The 25,852-nt window shown below is 48.3% G+C and overlaps 1 long non-coding RNA gene and 1 pseudogene across 10 annotated transcripts in view; one reads left to right on the top strand and one right to left on the bottom strand.

Moving 5' to 3' along the window:
- LOC311120462 (methionine-R-sulfoxide reductase B3-like) overlaps window positions 1-17,926 on the top strand; it is a 33,810-nt pseudogene extending 15,884 nt beyond the window's left edge. Inside the window, exons 3-6 of the transcript XR_014615903.1 lie at window positions 3,043-3,120; window positions 3,670-3,698; window positions 16,370-16,467; window positions 16,741-17,926. The product of XR_014615903.1 is annotated as a methionine-R-sulfoxide reductase B3-like (transcript). The remainder of the gene's footprint in view (window positions 1-3,042; window positions 3,121-3,669; window positions 3,699-16,369; window positions 16,468-16,740) is intronic.
- Window positions 11,841-14,169, bottom strand: LOC311120463. 9 transcript variants are annotated; one of them, XR_014612156.1, is made up of 4 exons: window positions 14,123-14,169; window positions 13,738-14,087; window positions 12,548-13,667; window positions 11,841-12,512 (listed from the first exon to the last, which is right to left on the bottom strand). It is a non-coding gene; the product is annotated as an uncharacterized lncRNA (long non-coding RNA). The 9 variants fall into 9 exon arrangements; XR_014612160.1 differs by having other exon boundaries at window positions 12,548-12,757; window positions 12,793-13,667; window positions 13,738-14,167; XR_014612161.1 differs by having other exon boundaries at window positions 12,548-12,967; window positions 13,003-13,667; window positions 13,738-14,167.
- Window positions 17,927-25,852: the final 7,926 nt, after the last annotated feature.

Genomic DNA, 25,852 nt, shown 5'->3' with positions numbered 1-25,852 from the left:
AGGCCAAAGAGTTCAATCTTGGTTTCATCAGACCAGAGAATCTTGTTCCTCATGGTCTGAGAGTCTTTAGGTGCCTTTTGGCAAACTCCAAGCGGGCTGTCATGTGCCTTTTACTGAGGAGTGGCTTCCGTCTGGCCACTCTACCATAAAGGCCTGATTGGTGGAGTGCTGCAGAGATGGTTGTCCTTCTGGAAGGTTCTCCCATCTCCACAGAGGAACTCTAAAGCTCTGTCAGAGTGACCATCGGGTTCTTGGTCACCTCCCTGACCAAGGCCCTTCTCCCCGATTGCTCAGTTTGGCCGGGCGGCCAGCTCTAGGAAGAGTCTTGGTGGTTCCAAACTTCTTTCATTTAAGAATAATGGAGGCCACTGTGTTCTTGGGGACCTTCAATGCTGCAGAAATCTTTTGGTACCCTTCCCCAGATCTGTGCCTCGACACAATCCTGCCTCGGAGCTCTACGGACAATTCCTTCGACCTCATGGCTTGGTTTCTGCTCTGACATGCACTGTCAACTGTGGGACCTTTTATATAGACAGGTTTGTGCCTTTCCAAAGCATATCCAATCAATTGAATTGACCACAGGTGGACTCCAATCAAGTTGTAGAAACATCTCAAGGATGATCAATGGAAACAGGATGCACCTGAGCTCAATTTCGAGTCTCGTAGCAATAGGGGTCTGAATACTTTTGTAAATATTTTATTTAGCAAAAATGTCTAAACCTGTTTTTTTGCTTTGTCATTATGGGGGTATTGCGTGTAGATTGTGGGGAAAAAGTCAAGGGTTCTGAATACTTTCCGAATGCACTGTAGAGTGTGGGACCCCCAAAAACATATTTCTTGCCAAAACATTTCTATAGTACTGCTACTGCGCCATCAAGTCAATTGATTTAGGGGGGTAAATAACAATATGCATTTCTGTCAACACCAATGCAAGGAATAAGAGGTGTAGTAATTATTGCGTAAATATGGTGTAAGATGCATGTGATTTTTTTGTTTTTGTTTTGTTTTTCGCAGTTCATAGTTATTTTGCTGCTCTGATTGGTCAGTCACGTTCCACGAGCCGTCATTTCCCCCCCCCCCCCCAACGGAACATTCCAGAACATTCCTGTGTCACGTCGACGTTAAAGCTTGGCTGGCTTTATCCTAAAGGCCCTGGCTGTGACCTCACTAACCTGCCTTGGGAGGTTGCAGCGTGTCTCTAGTCGGTCGGCAGCAAAACAGTAGTTCGCTGGAAAATACAGTGGGACGACCCAAATGCCACCCTGTTCTCCTATTGGGCTCTGGTCAAAAAAACAGTGCTCTATATACGGAATAGGGGTGCCATTTGGGACATAAAAGAAGAAGAAACTCAGTGACACTAGTCTCTACCCCTCCCCTCCCCTCCCCTCCCCTCCCCTCCCCTCCCCTCCCCTCCCTCCCTCCCTCCCTCCCTCCCTCCCTGGCAGGACACACGTGGGGAAAGGGTTTGTCGGACCATTTTGAGGGAGGAATGTGAAAAATGCCCTGGATGGTGGTTGGTTGGTGGAGGCGGAGTCTGTGTCCCAAATGGAACCCGATTCCCTATTTAGTGCACTACTTTTGACCAGGACCCCAATGCACCCTGGTTAAAACTGGTGTACAATATAGGGAAGGGGCATTTGGGACGCGTCCAGGGAAACGAGGTCGGCTGGTGGTAGGCCCCCCCCCCCTCCCCCTCCAACTGGGTTCGGTTCTGGCCAGGCCTAAAGCTTGTGGGCCCAGCCATAGCCCCTGTTGCCAAGCTGTTCTAAGCTGGTGTGGCTGTAACCTACATTGTGGTCTGTGGCTCTCCACCACGGGACACTTCCCCATTTCTGTGGCTTCGATACCCAAACGACCAGAGCCCGGGTTTTTTTTTTTTTAGACACATAATCATTGTTAGTAGCACAGATACCTATAAACAGCTGATCCATAACTGTTGTTAGCAGCACAGATGCCTATAAACAGCTGATCCATAACTGTTGTTAGCAGCACAGATGCCTATAAACAGCTGATCCATAACTGAACATTAAGGCACAAGAGTTTAGTGCTGCTGTATCATGAATACAGTCACAGGTACATGGCTTTGTTTGCAGTGAACCCATGAACCCGGGACTGTCTTCATGATACAGCACTGCCTCGCGTGCCTTATTGTTTTTATGAAACTGTCACCAACGTATTAAAATAACAAAGAATTACATGTTTTCATTCAAACGTTATTTTGATAAGTAAATTCATACCATTTTTAATTCTTCCACCAGAAGATATAGTCCGTACAAAAATCTGGTTATTTTGGTCATGTTGCTACGTAGTTGCTATGCAAAGGGACTCATCTGTTCTAAACAAAATGGTTGGGTTTTACTTGGATACGTCCACGATAATGACGTTGATGCGTGATTTCGACTGGCTCAGGGGGAAAAAAGTTGTCTCATCTAGTCTGGGCGCCGTTCACTCGTATGTATGGTACTACAGATATCGATATTCAAAAGTGAAACATTGTTTTCCGAGGTCGGACTGGCTTATATTAACCCCCCGCTGCACCAAACTAAATGCCAGGCTGGAAGCAAGGGGGAAATAATGTGCGAGTTGAGATAAATACAAGAGATAATTCGGACATGAACATGATAATCTTATTGAGGGGCATTGGCAGGGGCGCAACTTTCACTGGGGACATTCTGAAATTACATTTTTGCCCCCCCCCCCCCCCCACTTCTAAAACCAAAGTTGCGCCCCTGTGCGTTGGTAATGTTCAGATGTAACTGTTAGCAGGCATGTGTGTGTGTGTCTGACACCAATACAGCACGGCTTGGAACGCTGCATCCAGGATCCAAACAACCCGTTTTTATAGCCGTTGTTAGTAACACAGAACTATCACAGCTGATCCTAGTGTACTGCTAGCACTGACTTTGATTATAACTTCCTTTTTATGGAAGAAAAATCTCCTTCCTAGCTGTCATAAGTTGACTGCACTAACTGTAAGTCACTCTGGATAAATGACTAAACCGTACTACTGTAACTAGAGTCGATCCGTCTCCTCTTTCCCAGTGCCTTCAGAGGGGAATACACCGACTATAAAGAGGATGGTATCTTCACCTGTGTTGTCTGCGGCGCCCCGCTGTTCAAGTAAGTTTAGATGGTTGGTGACGTCATTACTGTACCCCCCCGCTCCCGATCTCCTCCTGATTTGGTCTAACCTTCCTCTCCTCGGAGTCAGTGCCCCCCCCCCCCCCCCCCCCCCCTTTAGTCCCTTCTAGTCTCTCTCTGATTGGTTCAAGAGCCACTTTCCCTCCTCTTAGTCCCTAGTCTCTCTCTGATTGGTTCAAGAGCCACTTTCCCTCTTAGTCCCTAGTCTCTCTCTGATTGGTTAAAGAGCCACTTTCCCTCCTCTTAGTCCCTAGTCTCTCTCTGATTGGTTAAAGAGCCCTTGGCCTTCCCCTGTCCCAGTGAAGGTTAACTGTAGCTGACGAGCTTCGTTACCAGGTCACCTGTTTCCCTCCGGGTTGGGAAGGACATCCCATGTACATCAAGGAGAGGAGAGAAAACAATTTCATTTATCCTTTTTTTTTTTTTTTTTTTTTTTACCTTTGAAGTGCCTGATGCTTGTTGTAAAGTTGTATTTTGTAGGTTAGAGAAAAGAGACATTGACTAAAATCCATTGTCTCCCTTTTGCAGGTCAGAGACGAAGTTTGACTCTGGATCAGGTAGGTTTGATACAGCCTCATTACCGCACACATTATTCCATGACTTCCTCTGGCACCGACCAACCGCTCACAGGTCAAGGCAACACTGATGAGCTCCGAGTCACGTTGTCTTGTTTCACTTGCTTCATGTCTTAATACATGGTAGAATAGACCTTGTATGGGGTCCCAAATGGCACCATATTCCCTATTTAGTGCACTACTTTTGACCAGGGCCCATTAGGGGAATACACAGAGAATACGGTGCCATTTTGGGATGCACACCTGGTTTCACTCAACATAATGTATAGCTGCCATTTCCAAAGGCCTCATATCAACACGAGTTCCAGATTAGAGACGTTGAAGCAGCGTAACATTGTATTTGACACATGCTTCGTAAAAGAAAAGGTGTAGACTAACAGTGAGTCTAGGCGTGTGCACTCGTTCGGCTTTCTGATGGTTTCTTAGAACAGTTACAAATAAAACACCCTTCAATGTTTTGTGAACAAAGCATAATGAAACGCACTGAGAAATCTCACTGCCGATAGGTACTTTATCACCGTGGGAGGCCCTTCCTTCCTGCGTGACGATCAGGTAGCGACACGCATGAATCGCAACGCTCGTCAGTGGCCGACAACTTCACTTTGAGCCAATCGGAGAGAACGAACCCCCCACGTGGGAGCCAACAAAAAAAAAATGAAAGAGGGCGTTGAGTCCGTACAGCTACAGATGAGCCAGTCACACTTCATATGCAATGTAGGCTAAGGGATGGTAGCTAGCTAAGTGCACAGACGCAATGCTACACAACACTACTTCCTCCAAGCTAGCTAACCACTGTAGCTAGTATTGACATTATCATTAAATCACAACGGGATTAGCTAGTTTCCATGAAAACAGCTGCCTGTGTTAGCTGCCAGGTTAGTGCAGTGTCCTTCGCTAGCTAGCTGTGTTGTGCTAGCTAGTGAATATGCTAACGTTAGCGAGCTAGCTGTGTTGTGATAGCTAGTGAATATGCTAACGTTAGCTAGCTAGCTAAACATACGGCTATGGTCTGGCACTGGCAGTATGGGATTATGAGAGAGTGAATTAAATTGTCTTCGTAATCTTACTAGGTAGTTATCTAGCTGTGGCTATCAACAAGGGCTCTACAAAATAGCAACATTAGTAGCGCAGATAGCTGGGAATCTAGACTGTAAGCAATTCGCACGGATATGTATTGCCAAACAACGCTACTGCCACCTTCTGGTCTGGAGTATTTTAACAGAGCTGAGAGGCTGATGACTTCCAAGGTTTTTGCTGTGTTCAGAGGTGCTAAGTACGGTCGGCAGGCAAACGTTTGACGGTCCTACCGGTTTGTCTGAGCTTTTACACCTCCGACTGACCAGTGGGGGAAGATTTAAGGCTGCACCCCAAAATGGCACCCCTATCCTCTATTTAGTGCACTACTTTTGACCAGGGCCTGGGCTCATATGGCTCCGGTCAAAAGTAGTGCACTTTATATAGAGGATAGGGGTGCCATTTGGGATGTAGCGTAAGACACTTCCAGAGAGTCGTTTTTAATGAACGCTATCTTGGGGAGTCTGTCATAGCTAATCCTTAGGAATTCCTGTTGGGTTTAATTGCAGTCTCTCTCTCTGACCAGTGATCTGTCTTAGGCTGCAATTAGGAAATACCTTAGAGGGGAGATCGGCCGCGGTGTCCCTGAGACTGAGGAGGAACTGTGATGAATGTTAGGGTTCTTCACTAAAGGGTTTCAGAAAAAGACTAAGAATGAGGATTTAGTGAATGAGGTACATTCTCAGAAACAACCCTCCTTCTGGAAAGCTATGTGGGCAGGCTTTTGCTCCAGCCCTACTAGAAGAAACCTGTTTCAGCTAACCAAGGTCCTGAGGAGCAGTGGCCTAGTGGAGAAGTTGAGATGAACAGCCCTACTAGAAGAAACCTGTTTCAGCTAACCAAGGTCCTGAGGAGCCGTGGCCTAGTGGAGAAGTTGAGATGAACAACAGGGGGAGACAGAGAGGTGTGTGTGTGTGTGTGTTGGGAGACGCATAGACGTGTTGTGTGTCCACAAGCGCTACAAAATTTGCAGAAATTTCTACAAAATGTTAAACTCCCTCAAATCAACGTTTCCGTCAACAACTGAACAGATGGTGAAATACAGAAGTGCTGCTCGGCTCGCTACCCTATTCCCTTTACAGTGCACTACTTTTAACCAAACCTGGGCTGTGTTCTAAATGCCAACCTAGTCCTTTACATGCTACACTGCTCCATTCACGGAGGCTCTAGACGGTGGTAATAAAGCCCACTAGGTGTATCTCAGACACACACACACACACACACACACACACTAAGCTCAGTAACAGTCCTCTGGGTTGGAGTTAGCGTTGGGGATTCTCCTATTCTGACCTATAGATTCCTCTATTCCCCAGTGTGTGGAGTTAGCGTTGGGGATTCTCCTATTCTGACCTATAGATTCCTCTATTCCCCAGTGTGTGGAGTTAGCGTTGGGGATTCTCCTATTCTGACCTATAGATTCCTGTATTCCCCAGTGTGTGGAGTTAGCGTTGGGGATTCTCCTATTCTGACCCATAGATTCCTCTATTCCCCAGTGTGTGGAGTTAGCGTTGGGGATTCTCCTATTCTGACCTATAGATTCCTCTATTCCCCAGTGTGTGGAGTTAGCGTTGGGGATTCTCCTATTCTGACCTATAGATTCCTCTATTCCCCAGTGTGTGGAGTTAGCGTTGGGGATTCTCCTATTCTGACCTATAGATTCCTCTATTCCCCAGTGTGTGGAGTTAGCGTTGGGGATTCTCCTATTCTGACCTATAGATTCCTCTATTCCCCAGTGTGTGGAGTTAGCGTTGGGGATTCTCCTATTCTGACCTATAGATTCCTCTATTCCCCAGTGTGTGGAGTTAGCGTTGGGGATTCTCCTATTCTGACCTATAGATTCCTCTATTCCCCAGTGTGTGGAGTTAGCGTTGGGGATTCTCCTATTCTGACCCATAGATTCCTCTATTCCCCAGTGTGTGGAGTTAGCGTTGGGGATTCTCCTATTCTGACCTATAGATTCCTCTATTCCCCAGTGTGTGGAGTTAGCGTTGGGGATTCTCCTATTCTGACCTATAGATTCCTCTATTCCCCAGTGTGTGGAGTTAGCGTTGGGGATTCTCCTATTCTGACCTATAGATTCCTCTATTCCCCAGTGTGTGGAGTTAGCGTTGGGGATTCTCCTATTCTGACCTATAGATTCCTCTATTCCCCAGTGTGTGGAGTTAGCGTTGGGGATTCTCCTATTCTGACCTAGTGTGTGGAGTTAGCGTTGGGGATTCTCCTATTCTGACCTATAGATTCCTCTATTCCCCAGTGTGTGGAGTTAGCGTTGGGGATTCTCCTATTCTGACCTATAGATTCCTCTATTCCCCAGTGTGTGGAGTTAGCGTTGGGGATTCTCCTATTCTGACCTATAGATTCCTCTATTCCCCAGTGTGTTTCCTGTGTTGCTGTGGAATTTCATGGCTTTGTAGTTGTGGCCAAGCGTTTCCCCCTCCCCCAACTCCTCAGACTGGGGGAGTGGAGGCAGGGGTAGACGGTTAGCAGCTTGATGGGGGAGTGTGGTTGTTGTAGACCTACCACATGTCCATGATGGTGTTGGAGCTGTAGCTGGTGGTGCTAGGGGGATGGACGGGGGGGGGGGGGGGGGGGATGGTGGTTGTTCCAGGGAGCCGGAGGCTCCAGGGTTAGACGGATAAGGCCTGAAGAGGAGGAAGATGGAGGAGAGTCTGTTTGTTGATGACCTACCACAGGGAGATGGAAGGAGGGAGAGTTGTAGGAAGGGAGCGGGGGGGGTCCAAGAGATAGACAGTTAGGGGCTTGAGGAGCATGGTGGAGGATGGATGGGGGTTTTAAGGTCTGGTTGTTGTACTACAGAGAACTCTGTAGGGTCCAGGGTGGAGAGGGGGGTGGTGGAGGAGTGCGGGATCTGGTTGGTGTACCGTAGGGGGCTGAGGGTTCATGGAGCTAGGGCCCAGGGTGGAGAGAGGGGTGGTGGAGGAGGAGTGGGGGATCTGGTTGGTGTACCGTAGGGGGCTGAGGGTTCATGGAGCTAGGGCCCAGGGTGGAGAGAGGGGTGGTGGAGGAGGAGTGGGGGATCTGGTTGGTGTACCGTAGGGGGCTGAGGGTTCATGGAGCTAGGGCCCAGGGTGGAGAGAGGGGTGGTGGAGGAGGAGTGGGGGATCTGGTTGGTGTACCGTAGGGGGCTGAGGGTTCATGGAGCTAGGGCCCAGGGTGGAGAGAGGGGTGGTGGAGGAGTGGGGGATCTGGTTGGTGTACCGTAGGGGGCTGAGGGTTCATGGAGCTAGGGCCCAGGGTGGAGAGAGGGGTGGTGGAGGAGGAGTGGGGGATCTGGTTGGTGTACCGTAGGGGGCTGAGGGTTCATGGAGCTAGGGCCCAGGGTGGAGAGAGGGGTGGTGGAGGAGGAGTGGGGGATCTGGTTGGTGTACCGTAGGGGGCTGAGGGTTCATGGAGCTAGGGCCCAGGGTGGAGAGAGGGGTGGTGGAGGAGTGGGGGATCTGGTTGGTGTACCGTAGGGGGCTGAGGGTTGATGGAGCTAGGGCCCAGGGTGGAGAGAGGGGTGGTGGAGGAGTGGGGGATCTGGTTGGTGTACCGTAGGGGGCTGAGGGTTCATGGAGCTAGGGCCCAGGGTGGAGAGAGGGGTGGTGGAGGAGTGCGGGATCTGGTTGGTGTACCGTAGGGGGCTGAGGGTTCATGGAGCTAGAGTCCAGGGTGGAGAGAGGGGTGGTGGAGGAGTGGGGGATCTGGTTGGTGTACCGTAGGGGGCTGAGGGTTCATGGAGCTAGTGTCCAGGGTGGAGAGAGGGGTGGTGGAGGAGGAGTGGGGGATCTGGTTGGTGTACCGTAGGGGGCTGAGGGTTCATGGAGCTAGGGTCCGGGGTGGAGAGAGGGGTGGTGGAGGAGTGGGGGATCTGGTTGGTGTACCGTAGGGGGCTGAGGGTTCATGGAGCTAGGGTCCAGGGATAGATGACTCTGCCTGAGCAGGACAGAAGGGTGGAGGGATGTAGGGGTCTGCTTGTTGTATTATGGGAAGCTTGGTTGGGTCCAATGACTCTCGTCACATCCAGTGGTCACTTCTGTTTTCCACCGCAGATAGAGATATGATCTCCCCAGTGGTTTCAGAACCTCACCTCTAAACCTATCACTCTCCAAGTATCTGATGCTATCTTCTGTTGGAGCACTTGTCACGGAGTATATTAATACACAGCTGCTTCTCCTCCTCTCCTCTATCCCTCCCCTTCTCCTCCTCTCCTCTATCCCTCCCCTTCTCCTCCTTCTCCCTCTCCCTCCTGTCCTCCTTCTCCCTCCTGTCCTCCGTCTCCCTCCTGTCCTCCCTCCCCTTCTCCTCCTCTCCTCTATCCCTCCCCTTCTCCTCATTCTCCCTCTCCCTCCTGTCCTCCTTCTCCCTCCTGTCCTCCTTCCCCTCCTCTCCTCCTTCCCCTCCTCTCCTCCTTCCCCTCCTCTCCTCTCCTCTATCCCTCCCCTTCTCCTCCTTCTCCCTCCTGTCCTCCTCCTTCTCCCTCCTGTCCTCCTTCTCCCTCCTGTCCTCCTTCCCCTCCTCTCTCCCTCCCCTTCTCCTCCTCTCCTCCTTCTCCCCTCTCCTCCTCTCTCCCTTTACTGATAACTCAATAAGCTGGAGTAGGCTTGGATCTGAGAAATAGGCAGCAGGCAGGCGGCGTGAAAGCTCACTTCCTGTCACAGGCTGAGACAGTGCCCAGGGAGCCCTGAACGGGGGTGACCACCCATGAGAAGACCCTGTGGCACTGCAGCGTGGAACCCTCCAGACGAACCAACTGCTCATGGAAAAGCAGAGAGAGATCGCATACAGCTAGAAACCCAGTGGATTAGGCTTTGACATTTCCTTTAATTAGCTTGATGTTCAGAAGCCTACTGCTCAGTCTTAGAAAGGTTGATTCAGAATATTCCTACTTCTATATAAAAATTTTTTAAAAACATTTTAATTAAGAAGTTAATTCACAGATGTTGTATTGTGATCTAATCCCCTACATTTAGGAAGTGGAGGGAAAAAGGTTATAATTTTAGACGAATGTAATGAATACTTTTTCGACACCTCCAATAGAGGGCGATATCCTCTGTTCCTCTTTCTTAATCCCAACCTGAAACAAACATATTTAGAGGGAGGAAGAGGAGAGGGAGGGAGGGAGTGAGTGAGAACCTAGCCAAGGGGTAGGAGGGGGAATCCTCTGGCTGACTGGGAAGATACATACACACACAGGCGTGCACGAATGCAAGCAGCGAGGCACGCTTGCAGGCACACACGCATACACACAGCTGTGCGACCTGCACTTTTATTTTGGGAGCACCAATGCGACTAAAAGAAAACACAATAAAAATGTAAATGCGTAACAATATTTAGTACTGACACTCTTCTCTACACTGCTCAAACAAGGCAGGCTGCCTCCCACGGCTGCTTGCTCCAGTACCCGTCCCCACACACCAAGTCACTCAAGCAGCATGCCGTTCCTCCACTGTTTATTCTCTGAGCACGCTGTCAATTCATGCACTCAACGTATTCTTCCAGAACAAGAAGAGGAACGATGCTGCTTTCTACGTTGCTTCTAAATATGAATCCACATGTTTTCTCTTTTCTACTATTCGTTTGTGTATCTTGCTCTCTGCAACACGCTAGTTAGTTAGGAGGATGGCGTGTGCTTAAATAATGCTAATCGCTAACTAGCTAGCTGGCTAGTGAAATGCCATTTAGCTAAATGCACTAGCTATGGCAAAGCCAACGTTAGCTCTAATACAGGTAAGTTACCAGTGGTGGCGTAGATCAGTATGTTGTTTGTGCAACACCATGTTCTGAATCAGATAGCCTATTCTAAAATATTTGTCTAAATGCAACATCTATTTATTCAAATGTGATTAGGGTCCCCGGGGAAACACTTGTTCAACACTTTGGTTCCTACCCTGTCGTAACGCCTACCTGGCTTTTTCATTTGTTGTCACGCAACACCAACCATAAAAATTACAATAATCATTCTGTTTTCTATGATTCCAACAGTTCAGCCAAGTGTTTTGACCTGCCCTGAGCTCCTTCATCATCTGAAGCCAACTAGAAACTTTCAATGTCCATCATCTTCATTTAAATGTGTTTGTTTGTTTTTGCTCCATGCACTTTAGGGAAACAATGGAAATAAGTCTGACTTTAGGGAAACAATGGAAATAAGTCTGACTTTAGGGAAACAATGGAAATAAGTCTGACTTTAGGGACCACAATGGAAATAAGTCTGACTTTAGGGACCACAATGGAAATAAGTCTGACTTTAGGGAAACAATGGAAATAAGTCTGACTTTAGGGGAAACAATGGAAATAAGTCTGACTTTAGGGAAACAATGGAAATAAGTCTGACTTTAGGGACCACAATGGAAATAAGTCTGACTTTAGGGAAACAATGGAAATAAGTCTGACTTTAGGGACCACAATGGAAATAAGTCTGACTTTAGGGAAACAATGGAAATAAGTCTGACTTTAGGGAAACAATGGAAATAAGTCTGACTTTAGGGAAACAATGGAAATAAGTCTGACTTTAGGGACCACAATGGAAATAAGTCTGACTTTATGTTGTTATCGCCATCACTTTTTATAAACTGGTAAATAAAATCAATCAATCAATCTATATCGCAATATTTTGTTAAAAAATTGCAATTAGATTATTTTGCCCATATCGTGCAGCCCTACTAACAACCTGGTGACTTTACCAGTATATGCAAACACTTGGTGGCACAGAGAGAAAGGAGAAGTGATATCTTCTTCAGGAGTGAGTAGGATTCATAGGCTGCGTGGTCTTTTTGACCAATCAGATCAGCTCTGAAAAAGATCTGCTGTGATTTGGTCTTTTTGACCAATCCAGAGCAGCTCTGAAAAAGGATCTGATGTGATTTGGTCTTTTTGACCAATCAGATCAGCTCTGAAAAAGATCTGCTGTGATTTGGTCTTTTTGACCAATCCAGAGCAGCTCTGAAAAAGGATCTGATGTGATTTGGTATTTTTGACCAATCCAGAGCAGCTCTGAAAAAGATCTGATGTGAAAAGATCTGATGTGATTAGTCAAAAGACCAAATAGTGGAAAAATATCAGAATTGGGCTGCCTGTCTAAATGCAGCCAAATGGGCCCATTGTAGGCTATATCTCAATCAATTAAAACATATATTATTCTGGTGCTCCACACCAGTGCTACCAATAAAACATGGGAATTTAGAGCCCACACACACAGTTACACTTTGCACTAATGAACAACATTAGTCTCTCAGACAGTAATACGTTCTAAAACTGTCTTAAACCGTTAACACAAAGAGCCAGCAGGCGTTCTATCTGTAAAATAGCTCTGATACACATTCCCACCCAGCAGAGCAGGCTTGGTACAGGAGAGCTGGCTGTGAATTAAACTGATTGGCTGAGCATTACGAGGTTGAGAGGCAGACTGGACTGTGACAGTCTGAACACTTTTTAACTAGCCCCTACTAGCCTGGTTGGACCAAAACACTCAACAAACCTACTAGCCTGGTGGGACCAAAACACTCAACAAACCTACTAGCCTGGTGGGACCAAAACACTCAACAAACCTACTAGCCTGGTGGGACCAAAACACTCAACAAACCTACTAGCCTGGTGGGACCAAAACACTCAACAAACCTACTAGCCTGGTTGGACCAAAACACTCAACAAACCTACTAGCCTGGTGGGACCAAAACACTCAACAAACCTACTAGCCTGGTGGGACCAAAACACTCAACAAACCTACTAGCCTGGTGGGACCCAAACACTCAACAAACCTACTAGCCTGGTGGGACCAAAACACTCAACAAACCTACTAGCCTGGTTGGACCAAAACACTCAACAAACCTACTAGCCTGGTTGGACCAAAACACTCAACAAGCCTACTAGCCTGGTTGGACCAAAACACTCAACAAACCTACTAGCCTGGTTGGACCAAAACACTCAACAAACCTACTAGCCTGGTGGGACCAAAACACTCAACAAACCTACTAGCCTGGTGGGACCAAAACACTCAACAAACCTACTAGCCTGGTTGGACCAAAACACTCAACAAACCTACTAGCCTGGTGGGACCAAAACACTCAACAAACCTACTAGCCTGGTGGGACCAAAACACTCAACAAACCTACTAGCCTGGTTGGACCAAAACACTCAACAAACCTACTAGCCTGGTGGGACCAAAACACTCAACAAACCTACTAGCCTGGTGGGACCAAAACACTCAACAAACCTACTAGCCTGGTTGGACCAAAACACTCAACAAACCTACTAGCCTGGTTGGACCAAAACACTCAACAAACCTACTAGCCTGGTGGGACCAAAACACTCAACAAACCTACTAGCCTGGTTGGACCAAAACACTCAACAAACCTACTAGCCTGGTGGGACCAAAACACTCAACAAACCTACTAGCCTGGTGGGACCAAAACACTCAACAAACCTACTAGCCTGGTGGGACCAAAACACTCAACAAACCTACTAGCCTGGTGGGACCAAAACACTCAACAAACCTACTAGCCTGGTTGGACCAAAACACTCAACAAACCTACTAGCCTGGTGGGACCAAAACACTCAACAAACCTACTAGCCTGGTGGGACCAAAACACTCAACAAACCTACTAGCCTGGTGGGACCAAAACACTCAACAAACCTACTAGCCTGGTTGGACCAAAACACTCAACAAACCTACTAGCCTGGTGGGACCAAAACACTCAACAAACCTACTAGCCTGGTGGGACCAAAACACTCAACAAACCTACTAGCCTGGTTGGACCAAAACACTCAACAAACCTACTAGCCTGGTTGGACCAAAACACTCAACAAACCTACTAGCCTGGTTGGACCAAAACACTCAACAAACCTACTAGCCTGGTGGGACCAAAACACTCAACAAACCTATTAGCCTGGTTGGACCAAAACACTCAACAAACCTACTAGCCTAGTTGGACCAAAACACTCAACAAACCTACTAGCCTGGTGGGACCAAAACACTCAACAAACCTACTAGCCTGGTGGGACCAAAACACTCAACAAACCTACTAGCCTGGTGGGACCAAAACACTCAACAAACCTACTAGCCTGGTGGGACCAAAACACTCAACAAACCTACTAGCCTGGTGGGACCAAAACACTCAACAAACCTACTAGCCTGGTTGGACCAAAACACTCAACAAACCTACTAGCCTGGTGGGACCAAAACACTCAACAAACCTACTAGCCTGGTGGGACCAAAACACTCAACAAACCTACTAGCCTGGTTGGACCAAAACACTCAACAAACCTACTAGCCTGGTGGGACCAAAACACTCAACAAACCTACTAGCCTGGTTGGACCAAAACACTCAACAAACCTACTAGCCTGGTGGGACCAAAACACTCAACAAACCTACTAGCCTGGTGGGACAAAAACACTCAACAAACCTGTCCTGGACTAAAAAGCATGGTCGGCTGTGTCAGATGACTGTAGTCCGAAACGTTATTCCAGACGTCTCCGGTTACATGGTATATTGTAAATACTATGTTTATATATAAATATACAGAAATAACTCAGCAAAAAAAGAAACGTCCTCTCACTGTCAACTGCGTTTATTTTCAGCAAACTTAACATGTGTAAATAGTTGTATGAACATAACAAGATTCAACAACTGAGACATAAACTGAACAAGTTCCACAGACATGTGACTAACAGAAATGGAATAATGTGTCCCTGAACAAAGGGGGGGTCAAAATCAAAAGTAACAGTCAGTATCTGGTGTGGCCACCAGCTGCATTAAGTACTGCAGTGCATCTCCTCCTCAATGACTGCACCAGATCTGCCAGTTCTTGCTGTGAGATTTTACCCCACTCTTCCACCAAGGCACCTGCAAGTTCCTGGACATTTCTGGGGGAATGGCCCAAGCCCTCACCCTCCGATCCAACAGGTCCCAAACGTGCTCAATGGGATTGAGATCTGGGCTCTTCGCTGGCCATGGCAGAACACTGACATTCCTGTCTTGCAGGAAATCACGCACAGAACGAGCAGTATGGCTGGTGGCATTGTCATGCTGGAGGGTCATGTCAGGATGAGCCTGCAGGAAGGGTACCACATGAGGGAGGAGGATGTCTTCCCTGTAACGCACAGCGTTGAGATTGCCTGCAATGACAACAAGCTCAGTCCGATGATGCTGTGACACACCGCCCCAGACCATGACGGACCCTCCACCTCCAAATCGATCCCGCTCCAGAGTACAGGCCTCGGTGTAATGCTCATTCCTTCGACGACAAAAGCGAATCCGACCATCACCCCTGGTGAGACAAAACTGCGACTCGTCAGTGAAGAGCACTTTTTGCCAGTCCTGACTGGTCCAGCGACGGTGGGTTTGTGCCCATAGGCGACGTTTCCGGTGATGTCTGGTGAGGACCTGCCTTACAACAGGCCTACAAGCCCTCAGTCCAGCCTCTCTCAGCCTATTGCGGACAGTCTGAGTACTGATTGGGATTGTGCGTTCCTGGTGTAACTCGGGCAGTTGTTGTTGCAATCCTGTACCTGTCCCGCAGGTGTGATGTTTGGATGTACCGATCCTGTGCAGGTGTTGTTGCACGTGGTCTGCCACTGCGTGGATGATCAGCTGTCCGTCCTGTCTCCCTGTAGCGCTGTCTTAGGCGTCTCACAGTACGGACATTGCAATTTATTGCCCTGGCCACATCTGCAGTCCTCATGCCTCCTTGCAGCATGCCTAAGGCACGTTCACGCAGATGAGCAGGGACCCTGGGCATCTTTCTTTTGGTGTTTTTCAGAGTCAGTAGAAAGGCCTCGTTAGTGTCCTAAGTTTTCATAACTGTGACTTTAATTGCCTACCGTCTGTAAGCTGTTAGTGTCTTAACGACCGTTCCACAGGTGCATGTTCATTAATTGTTTATGGTTCATTGAACAAGCATGGGAAACAGAGTTTAAACCCTTTACAATGAAGATCTGTGAAGTTCTTTGGATTTTTACAAATGATCTTTTGAAAGACAGGGTCCTGAAAATGGGACGTTTCTTTTTTTTGCTGAGTTTAGTATGTTATAAACTGAGTGCTGTTTCCATGACATAGACTGACCAGGTGAATCCAGGTGAAAGCTATGATCCCTTATTGATGTCACTTGTTAAATCCACTTCAATCAGTGTAGATGAAGGGGAGGAGACAGGTTAAAGAAGGATTTTTAAGCCTTGAGACAATTGAGACATGGATTCTGTGTGTGCCATTCAGAGGGTGAATGGGCAAGATAAAATATTTAAGTGCCTTTGAACGGGGTATGGTAGTAGGTGCCAGGCGCACCGGTTTGTGTCAAGAACTGCAACACTGCTGGGTTTTTCACGCACAGCAGTTTCCCCTGTGTATCAGGAATGGTCCACCACCCAAAAGGACATCCAGCCAACTGGACACAACTGTGGGAAGCATTTTGAGTCAACATGGGGGGCCAGCATCCCTCCGGAACGCTTTCGACACCTTGTTTAGAGTCCATGTTTTGTACAGTCAGTGTACATCTTCCACCTATAGGATATCTACCCTGTAGCGAAGGCAACAGTGGAGATCCAGTTCCCGATAATAGGATGTGTTGTTGTTTCTGTGTTCCAGGTTGGCCGTCCTTCTATGACCTGGTGAAGGAGGAGTCGGTCACCGTAACGGATGATTTCTCCTACGGGATGCACAGAGTTGAGACCAACTGTAGTCAGGTATGCTGAAGTCACCTTATTTCACTTTTATTTGAAGTCATTGATAACCAATTCTCTGTTCCAATAACGACCTGGTTAGATATGAGATCTGCCTAGAGGTTAAAAGAGTAGCAGGGATAGGAGCGCTGTTTGGTTGAGCGGAAGTAGAGAGTAGATTATTGGTTCCCCTTTGAAGGGGTTCCAGATTTTAGATTTTAGATTTCATATTGACAATACAACAAAAAACGTTGCTTGGATATTGCTGAGAAATCAGTCCTTTCTGTGTGTTTTCAGTGTGGTTCTCACCTGGGACACCTGTTTGATGACGGCCCCAGACCCACAGGGAAACGATACTGCATCAACTCTGCCTCTCTGGGCTTCCAGTCTGCCTCTGCCTCAGCCTCCAGCCCACCCAGCAACGGGGAGGGGGAAGGGGCCGGAGCTGGGGCTGGGCCAGGTGGAGCGGTCGGGGGCAAGACTGAGCTCTGAGTAGGGTCTCCTTGGTCTTGGACAGGAACTACAGCCATGGTCTCTCGCTCCTTATCCAAACTGGTAGTCTAGGTCCTGGTCCAAACGTTACAAACGGAACAGAACCGATAGAGAATATAGGTAACACAGATCCAAATACAGTCAGCTCCATAAGGTGCCATCCAGCACCCCTTAGAAACTTCTGGAACATGATGCCTCTCTTGTGTATAGCCATGTAGGTTACACACACCCAAATACAGTCCGTCGACTACAGTCAGCTCCATAAGGTGCCATCCAGCACCCCTTTAGAAACTTCTGGAACATGATGCCTCTCTTGTGTATAGCCATGTAGGTTACACACACCCAAATACAGTCCGTCCAAAACAGTCGGTCAAATACAGTCCGACAAGCTGGCCAACCACTGGCTGCCTGCCCTTAAAACAGTCCCTGGCCTCTATTGTACTACATAACTGTTTGAGGAGGCACATATTGGATGCGGTGTCACGTTGTTCACATTGCTTTTGACCATTACTGGTTTTGATCGTATTTTAAGCATATCAACTTTTTATATTTTTCTTTAGAATCAAGTATTTTGCTTTGGAAAAAGTGAATGAATTATATATTATTCATATGAGTGTGTGGACTTTGACTTTGAAGAACAATGTTTTTTTTTTTTTTTTTTTTTGAAGTGATATTTGATACCGAGGGGTTTGATAGTTTAAGGACAACGCTTCTGTGAGCTGTAAAATAAACACCAAGCGGAGAACTAAGCATTCTTTCCAAAAAGAAACACACACACACACATTACACACACACATCTACACACACACACGCATACACACACACACACACACCAATAACACAGACCAGATGACTTCTGTTTAGTATGAATACAACTCTGGCCTGTCTTTTAAAGGGTTCATCTGCTGCCCCTGAATATGTTTTTCTGGCGTTTTGATTCCCAGACTTGTATTGACAGAAAGTTGTATTAAAATAAAACTTGACACAGCAATGTTGATGTTACTCGAGTTATTTTGATGTTTTCTGACCATGTTCATTTTAAAATGCCGTATTTGTTTGAGGGAAGAGTGGAAGACTAGTTTACATTGTAGCAAACAGACAAAAACATTTGAACCTTCAAAAATGAGACAATGCATGAGGTGCCACACCCCCAGAGGACCTCTGTACATTTTACACTCCTGTGTTAACCTGGGAGTGGACAGAACTAGCCTGTTAACCTGGGAGTGGACAGAACTAGCCTGTTAACCTGGGAGTGGACAGAACTAGCCTGTTAACCTGGGAGTGGACAGAACTAGCCTGTTAACCTGGGAGTGGACAGAACTAGCCTGTTAACCTGGGAGTGGACAGAACTAGCCTGTTAACCTGGGAGTGGACAGAACTAGCCTGTTAACCTGGGAGTGGACAGAACTAGCCTGTTAACCTGGGAGTGGACAGAACTAGCCTGTTAACCTGGGAGTGGACAGAACTAGCCTGTTAACCTGGGAGTGGACAGAACTAGCCTGTTAACCTGGGAGTGGACAGAACTAGCCTGCTGTAAGGAACCTGGGAGTGGACAGAACTAGCCTGTTAACCTGGGAGTGGACAGAACTAGCCTGTTAACCTGGGAGTGGACAGAACTAGCCTGTTAACCTGGGAGTGGACAGAACTAGCCTGTTAACCTGGGAGTGGACAGAACTAGCCTGTTAACCTGGGAGTGGACAGAACTAGCCTGTTAACCTGGGAGTGGACAGAACTAGCCTGTTAACCTGGGAGTGGACAGAACTAGCCTGTTAACCTGGGAGTGGACAGAACTAGCCTGTTAACCTGGGAGTGGACAGAACTAGCCTGTTAACCTGGGAGTGGACAGAACTAGCCTGTTAACCTGGGAGTGGACAGAACTAGCCTGTTAACCTGGGAGTGGACAGAACTAGCCTGTTAACCTGGGAGTGGACAGAACTAGCCTGTTAACCTGGGAGTGGACAGAACTAGCCTGTTAACCTGGGAGTGGACAGAACTAGCCTGTTAACCTGGGAGTGGACAGAACTAGCCTGTTAACCTGGGAGTGGACAGAACTAGCCTGTTAACCTGGGAGTGGACAGAACTAGCCTGTTAACCTGGGAGTGGACAGAACTAGCCTGTTAACCTGGGAGTGGACAGAACTAGCCTGTTAACCTGGGAGTGGACAGAACTAGCCTGTTAACCTGGGAGTGGACAGAACTAGCCTGTTAACCTGGGAGTGGACAGAACTAGCCTGCTAACCTGGGAGTGGACAGAACTAGCCTGTTAACCTGGGAGTGGACAGAACTAGCCTGTTAACCTGGGAGTGGACAGAACTAGCCTGCTAACCTGGGAGTGGACAGAACTAGCCTGTTAACCTGGGAGTGGACAGAACTAGCCTGTTAACCTGGGAGTGGACAGAACTAGCCTGCTGTAAGGGACATTTAACCTGGGAGTGGACAGAACTAGCCTGTTAACCTGGGAGTGGACAGAACTAGCCTGTTAACCTGGGAGTGGACAGAACTAGCCTGTTAACCTGGGAGTGGACAGAACTAGCCTGTTAACCTGGGAGTGGACAGAACTAGCCTGTTAACCTGGGAGTGGACAGAACTAGCCTGTTAACCTGGGAGTGGACAGAACTAGCCTGTTGTAAGGGACATTTAACCTGGGAGTGGACAGAACTAGCCTGTTAACCTGGGAGTGGACAGAACTAGCCTGTTAACCTGGGAGTGGACAGAACTAGCCTGCTGTAAGGAACCTGGGAGTGGACAGAACTAGCCTGTTAACCTGGGAGTGGACGGAACTAGCCTGTTAACCTGGGAGTGGACAGAACTAGCCTGTTAACCTGGGAGTGGACAGGACTAGCCTGTTAACCTGGGAGTGGACAGAACTAGCCTGTTGTAAGAAACATTTAACCTGGGAGTGGACAGGACTAGCCTGTTAACATGGGAGTGGACAGAACTAGCCTCCTGTAAGAAACATTTCTCCTGTGTTAACTTGGGAGTGGACAGAACTAGCCTGTTGTAAGGGACATTTAACCTGGGAGTGGACAGAACTAGCCTGCTGTAAAAGTCTGGAGACCCAGTTAAATAACAGGTCATCTTCACGTCAAAAAAACCCTGTTTAGAAGAGATGCTTAGTAAGCTCCATAGACTCAGAATACAGCCATGATAAATGGAGCTTGTCCTATTCATACACCATGTACCTGCTGCTTGTATAGGGCTGTCTTGTCTTTACACAGAAGGAAATGATTAAAATAAGTTACCGGAAGAGGATCAACCACCTGGGAGTCTGTGTACCTGGGAACCCTCTGTCTGTCTGTCTGTCTGTCTGTCTGTCTGTCTGTCGATGACAGTTTGTTGTAGCTGGATGCACCGTGGCAACCTAATCATCTCCAGCTTCTAACTGTCTCGCTCCTCTCCCCTTGTGTAACTATTCCCCAGGACGTTGCTGTAAATGAGAACGCGTTCTCAGTCAACTTACCTGGTGAAAAATAAGGCTTAAAAGAACCAAAATAAAACCTGTCTGGATCTATCCTCCTGCGGTCTCCGCTGGGAAGCCAGGCGAGGTAGAGACACACAAGTTTGTGTGTGTGTGTGTGTGTGTGTGTGTGTGTGTGTGCGCATGTGTTGGGGGTAGTCTCGTGCAGCGTTTCCTGGGAAACAGCCTCGGAACGCATCTTTGTTCCCAGATGATTCCTCTTTCATAGATCATCAACTTCCTTCACACACAAAATAAAAAAATAAAAAAAGGTTTTTATGTGCCAAAACAAGTCTGCCGTTGTAGTGTGTAGACTAGACAACGCATGGTGTAGAGATGACTCCTTATGCATGGCCCGGCCGTAACATTCTGATTGCATCGCAACCACTTCCTTCAGAGCGCAAAAACGTTCTGCATAAACTAAATCAAAATCAACCACACACGGCTCTCTAACCATTCTAAAGTCTATTTTTGGTTGATAAAATCTCCATTGTCTTGTTGTGTTTGTCCACTGGTTTCAGGAGTGTGTTTAAGGTGATAAAGGGTCTGACTCTAAACAGTGTCTGGAGGGTGTCGTTAGTTGGAAACTCTGGTATGGAATATGGTCTAATTAGATTGTTGATTGACCAGAGAGTTGGTTGAATATGGTCTAATTAGATTGTTGATTGACCAGAGAGTTGGTTGAATATGGTCTAATTAGATTGTTGATTGACCAGAGAGTTGGTTGAATATGGTCTAATTAGATTGTTGATTGACCAGAGAGTTGGTTGAATGTGGCCTTCTTCCAAGTGCAGCCAAGCAGAGAATACACATCTACGCACACACTCACGCATACACACACACACACACACACACACACAGTCGCCCCTCCACCCCACACACACACACAAAGACAATATTTATCTGTTGACTTCTGCGGTCTTTTGAAGCCAAGTGGAGGTTTTCCATTTTGTGAATGAATAGTAAAGGTTTGTTTTTTGGGTGTCAGTTGAGAAATGTTCCCCGGACTAATATTACCTCATTCCTCTCAGGAGAAGATAAGGGGCTAGTTAAAGTCAGCGGGGAAGTTCTTCTACTTTCTCACCAGAGAAGGTGGGGGTCGAGTAAAGACACCAGACACTTGAACTATTACAGCACTGAAGTCATGAGACGTCAGTTAATGTGGTCCTCTGTAGCTCAGCTGGTAGAGCACGGCGCTCGTAACGCCAAGGTAGTGGGTTCGATCCCCGGGTCCACCCATACACAAAAAAAAATGTATGCACGCATGACTGTATGTCGCTTTGGATAAAAGCGTCTGCTAAAATGGCATATTATTATTATATTATTATGAGGCGTTGCGGTAAATTATATGACGCATCAAAGCCAGACGCTCACTGTTTTTTGGCCACTAAATAAATATACATGCAGAAAAATGGATAACGTGAAACGTATTAGTGGTCAATCAGACCCCCTCCTGTCTTAAGAGGATGACCTTTAACCCGCTAGCATACCGACGTGGGCCAGAGAGGAAGAGGCTTCGCAAGAGGCCCAACTCGGCCCAGAATCTGTCTCCTCCGGGCCAGGTGGTGTTTTTTCGCTCCACCAAGCGAATAGTTTTTGTATGGAGGTCGATGAGAGTGTGTGGAAATTTTTTGTCAACAAAAAAAAGTGTAACGTCTTATTTGCTACGTGTAGGTTTATTTGATTGAATACGCGTTTTCGTAATGTTTAGGTTGATATTAGTGTACTGATATAAGGAGGACGGTGTGATCAACATCCCGGCAACTTTGAGGAAAAAAAAACACTTTATATCAGAGTTGTACCTGTTGTATAGAATGGTCTAATCTATATCATCACATCATATCATTGGCTAGAATGGTCTAATCTATATCATCATATCATATCATTGGCTAGAATGGTCTAATCTATATCATCACATCATATCATTGGCTAGAATGGTCCCACCTGATCTCGCTTCCTCCCGACTGTCTTCCATCTTTGAAGACATGTATTTGTTCATCGTTAGAGCGGCCACTAGAGTATCTGGTCAATGTAATGGGTCATCTGTGCAGGGGCTAACACTGTAAAGATGAGGAAGAATTCTAAACAACGGGACCAGCTAAACTAGTTAGCAACAGCACTGGGCCTATGAATCTGTTGATTTTCAAAAAGCTTCCGCATGGAATTATTAGGTTGTCCTAACCTGGGTATCTTCAACTAGGTATTAGGGAGGGTGTGGAGTGGAGGGTGTCTCTCTCTCTCTCCTCCCTCCCTCTCTCCCCCTCTCTCTCTCTGCTCTCTCTCTCTCTCCCCCTCTCCTCCCTCTCTCCCTCTCTCTCTCTCTCTCTCTCTCTCTCTCTCTCTCTCTCTCTCTCTCTCTCTCTCTCTCCCCCTCTCTCCCCCTCTCTCTCTCTCTCTCTCTCTCTCTCTCTCTCTCTCTCTCTCTCTCTCTCTCTCTCTCTCTCTCTCCCCCTCTCTCTCTCCCCCTCTCTCTCTCTCTCTCTCTCTCTCTCTCTCTCTCTCTCTCTCTCTCTCTCCCCCTCTCTCTCTCCCTCTCTCTCTCTCTCTCTCTCTCTCTCTCTCTCTCTCTCTCTCTCTCTCTCTCTCTCTCAGTGGGTGGCTGAGAGCCCCTAATACCCCTACATGATGTCATCCCCCCCCACCCCCCTCTCTTGCTCTCTCTCTCTCCCCCAGTCCCAGTTTAGTTGTTTACAGTGCTAGTGACTGGGGCGACAGGGCTCAGTGTTAGGGTCTCAACAGAGAGGAGTGTGGGAAAGTCCTGGGCCGGGCTCAGCGCTGAGAGCGTTTACGTTATGAACGCAATAAAGAATATTTACAAGTCAGGTGTGTTTAGACTGGTGGGACGGTCTGAGAGGCTGGGGGGAGGGTGGGGGGGGGGGTGGGACGGTCTGAGAGGGGGGGGGGGGAGGGGGGTGGTGGGACGGTCTGAGAGGTGGGGGGGGGGAGGGGGGTGGTGGGACGGTCTGAGAGGGTGGGTGGGGGTGGGACGGTCTGAGAGGGGTGGGGGGGGGGGGGGGAGGGGGGGTGGGGGTGGGGGGAGGGGGGGGTGGGACGGTCTGAGAGTCTAGAGAGGTTTGGGGTTGGTGTGGACTGTCTAGAGAGGGTTGGGGTTGGTGTGGACTGTCTAAGAGAGGGTTGGGGTTAGTGTGGACTGTCTAGAGAGGGTTGGGGTTGGTGTGGACTGTCTAAGAGAGGGTTGGGTTAGTGTGGACTGTCTAAGAGAGGTTGGGGGTCGGTGTGGACTGTCTAAGAGAGGGTTGGAGTTGGTGTGGACTGTCTAAGAGAGGGTGGGGTCAGTGTTGACTGTCTAAGAGAGGTTGGGGTCGGTGTGGACTGTCTAGAGACGGTTGGGGTTGGTGTGGACTGTCTAGAGAGGGTTGGGGTTAGTGTGGACTGTCTAGAGAGGGTTGGGGTTGGTGTGGACTGTCTAGAGAGGGTTGGAGTTAGTGTGGACTGTCTAGAGAGGGTTGGAGTTAGTGTGGACTGTCTAGAGAGGGTTGGGGTTGGTGTGGACTGTCTAAGAGAGGGTTGGGGTTAGTGTGGACTGTCTAGAGAGGGTTGGGTTGGTGTGGACTGTCTAGAGAGGGTTGGAGTTAGTGTGGACTGTCTAGAGAGGGTTGGAGTTAGTGTGGACTGTCTAGAGAGGGTTGGGGTTGGTGTGGACTGTCTAAGAGCTGGTGGGGTCGGTGTGGACTGTCTAGAGAGGGTTGGGGTTAGTGTGGACTGTCTAAGAGCTGGTGGGGTCAGTGTTGACAGTCTAGAGAGGGTTGGGGTTAGTGTGGACTGTCTAGAGAGGGTTGGGTTAGTGTGGACTGTCTAGAGAGGGTTGGGGTTGGTGTGGACTGTCTAAGAGAGGGTTGGGGTTAGTGTGACTGTCTAGAGAGGGTTGGGTTAGTGTGGACTGTCTAGAGAGGTTGGGGTTGGTGTGACTGTCTAAGAGAGGGTTGGGGTTAGTGTGGACTGTCTAGAGAGGGTTGGGGTTGGTGTGGACTGTCTAGAGAGGGTTGGGGTTAGTGTGGACTGTCTAAGAGAGGGTTGGGGTTAGTGTGGACTGTCTAGAGAGGGTTGGGGTTAGTGTGGACTGTCTAGAGAGGGTTGGGTTGGTGTGGACTGTCTAAGAGAGGGTGGGGTTAGTGTGGACTGTCTAAGAGAGGGTTGGGTTAGTGTGGACTGTCTAGAGAGGGTTGGGGTTGGTGTGGACTGTCTAGAGAGGGTTGGAGTTAGTGTGGACTGTCTAGAGAGGGTTGGAGTTAGTGTGGACTGTCTAGAGAGGGTTGGGGTTGGTGTGGACTGTCTAAGAGCTGGTGGGGTCGGTGTGGACTGTCTAGAGAGGGTTGGGGTTAGTGTGGACTGTCTAAGAGCTGGTGGGGTCAGTGTTGACAGTCTAGAGAGGGTTGGGGTTAGTGTGGACTGTCTAGAGAGGGTTGGGTTAGTGTGGACTGTCTAGAGAGGGTTGGGGTTAGTGTGGACTGTCTAAGAGAGGTTGGGGGTCGGTGTGGACTGTCTAAGAGAGGGTTGGAGTTGGTGTGGACTGTCTAAGAGAGGGTGGGGTCAGTGTTGACTGTCTAAGAGAGGTTGGGGTCGGTGTGGACTGTCTAGAGACGGTTGGGGTTGGTGTGGACTGTCTAGAGAGGGTTGGGGTTAGTGTGGACTGTCTAGAGAGGGTTGGGGTTGGTGTGGACTGTCTAGAGAGGGTTGGAGTTAGTGTGGACTGTCTAGAGAGGGTTGGAGTTAGTGTGGACTGTCTAGAGAGGGTTGGGGTTGGTGTGGACTGTCTAGAGAGGGTTGGGGTTAGTGTGGACTGTCTAGAGAGGGTTGGGGTTGGTGTGGACTGTCTAGAGAGGGTTGGAGTTAGTGTGGACTGTCTAGAGAGGGTTGGAGTTAGTGTGGACTGTCTAGAGAGGGTTGGGGTTGGTGTGGACTGTCTAAGAGCTGGTGGGTCGGTGTGGACTGTCTAGAGAGGGTTGGGGTTAGTGTGGACTGTCTAAGAGCTGGTGGGGTCAGTGTTGACAGTCTAGAGAGGGTTGGGGTTAGTGTGGACTGTCTAGAGAGGGTTGGGGTTAGTGTGGACTGTCTAGAGAGGGTTGGGGTTGGTGTGGACTGTCTAAGAGAGGGTTGGGGTTAGTGTGGACTGTCTAGAGAGGGTTGGGTTAGTGTGGACTGTCTAGAGAGGGTTGGGGTTGGTGTGGACTGTCTAAGAGAGGGTTGGGGTTAGTGTGGACTGTCTAGAGAGGTTGGGGTGGTGTGGACTGTCTAGAGAGGGTTGGGTTAGTGTGGACTGTCTAAGAGAGGGTTGGGGTTAGTGTGGACTGTCTAGAGAGGGTTGGGGTTAGTGTGGACTGTCTAGAGAGGGTTGGGGTTGGTGTGGACTGTCTAGAGAGGGTGGGGTTAGTGTGGACTGTCTAAGAGAGGGTTGGGGTTAGTGTGGACTGTCTAGAGAGGGTTGGGGTTGGTGTGGACT

Source organism: Coregonus lavaretus, assembly GCF_964263955.1.
Source record: "Coregonus lavaretus genome assembly, contig: HAP1_SCAFFOLD_5101, whole genome shotgun sequence".
In the NCBI taxonomy this organism is placed as follows: Eukaryota; Metazoa; Chordata; class Actinopteri; order Salmoniformes; family Salmonidae; genus Coregonus; species Coregonus lavaretus.
This window is presented reverse-complemented; position numbering and strand designations above follow the sequence as displayed.